At 56.3% G+C, this 1,583-nt stretch overlaps 1 protein-coding gene across 1 annotated transcript in view; it reads right to left on the minus strand.

Annotated features, from left to right (window-relative positions):
* Positions 1 to 1,583, minus strand: part of LOC113204048 (cell division cycle 5-like protein) — an 11,219-nt gene that overhangs the window by 2,385 nt on the left and 7,251 nt on the right. The gene's annotated exons all lie outside the window — the stretch shown is intronic.

Below are 1,583 nucleotides of genomic sequence, written 5' to 3' on the forward strand. Positions count from 1 at the left end.
CTCTCTCCCTCTCTCTCTCTCTCCCTCTCTCTCTGCCCTTCCTCGCCGCCTCTCTCCTTCCGGTCCCACCGGCGGCGGCCCGGCCGCCCCTGGCCGCCCCTGGCCGCCCCCAGCCAGCCTCGCCGCCTGCGCGACCCGAGGTGGGCGATGCAGCCATCACATGGACATGACACGCGCGGACAAAGCGCCTCAAAGTGACAAACAGGAGAAATAGAAATGGTGTGGAGGCGCTCGTCTCAAGTTACGATCGATTAGGTTTGGAAGCCCTGGAAAGTTTCCGGAAAATTTACGGAAAATTTCCGGGAAAAAAAAAGAAAAATTCCCTAGATTTTGGAAGTTTTCCGTTATTTTCCGATAATTTTCGGGAAGTTTTCGGAAATTTTCCGGAAAATTTTGGAAATTGTCAACCATACCGTCGATATTTCGATCGGCTTCGACAGACGGCGGGAGGAAACTCCAAAACCTCATCAAAAATTAGGCCATCTAGACGTGGCCACTGCCACTGTGGAGCTCCTGCCCCGGCCTGGCAGGACGGGACAAAATCAGCGGAAGTGTTTAAGCCGTTGTCCGGCCAAACGTCTACTCGCCGTACCCAGAAGTACTGTCGCGCGTACCCTAAACATTCGGGGCCGTTACCTAAAATAAAGTTCGGGTCGTGACTTTTCTAGGGCAGGTGGCTCCACTCACGCCACGCACTTTCGTACAGTTTTACTACTGTACCGCATGCACACGTATTGCCTACTTGCACAGGGCCATCATATGGAGCCGTGAGCAGCGAGGATAGGCAAACCCGCCCGCACCTGTGCATGCGGTACAGTATTACTGCGAAAGTGCGCGGCGTGAGTCAGCCACCTTTGACGCTTTATGAGACCTGGACTACTTTTCCTCTGTCTGCAAAGGCATATGCCATGAACACTCACCCCGGCACCACTCCAGCACGGGGGGAAACTCAGCGTCCGCGTCCGCCCCGTCAGTCCGTGGACTTGACAGCGCAGTGGCGTCCGCGTCCGGTCCGAAGCAGGAGCAGCCCCGCACCGCCCCGACCGAAGGGCCGTGTGTGTTGACCGAACGGCCGGCGTCGAAGGGTTGCGGCCCGTCAGTTGCAGGGGAGGTGCGAACTAGATGTTTGGGAAGATACCGTCGGTGACGGTCGGCGAGGCTAAAAGGGGGGAAGGTAGCCCGAGGGGGTGGGGGGGCTTAACACATCTACCGGACCTAACTTAAACAAGTAAAGGCTAGCCTTCTCTTCCCCATGTATGTCTCAAAACACCGACTCGATCGTCAGACTGATAACGATTACTGAGTGGTCATGACGTCCCCTTAATCAAAATTCAGGCAACAAACGCGTTAATTTTCGACGTCAATCTGATATGTCAAAAAGTGACACGTTCTTGACGCTTTCGACGTGTTTACTGCGGGCTGCGGGCTGTATAGGTAAAGGCACTAAACTCTGGGATAGGAGACGTTGGTGCGAGCTGTGCCGGCCGCCGCGCCCCCCGGCACCAGAGGAGAGGGGCTCACTTAATAGAATCACGTTTCTGACGGGACGGGTGGAGGGCGGAGGGGCGGAGAGGCGGAGGGAG

This window comes from Frankliniella occidentalis, unplaced genomic scaffold, assembly GCF_000697945.3.
Source record: "Frankliniella occidentalis isolate FOCC.00 unplaced genomic scaffold, Focc_3.1 Scaffold9, whole genome shotgun sequence".
Taxonomy (NCBI): domain Eukaryota; kingdom Metazoa; phylum Arthropoda; class Insecta; order Thysanoptera; family Thripidae; genus Frankliniella; species Frankliniella occidentalis.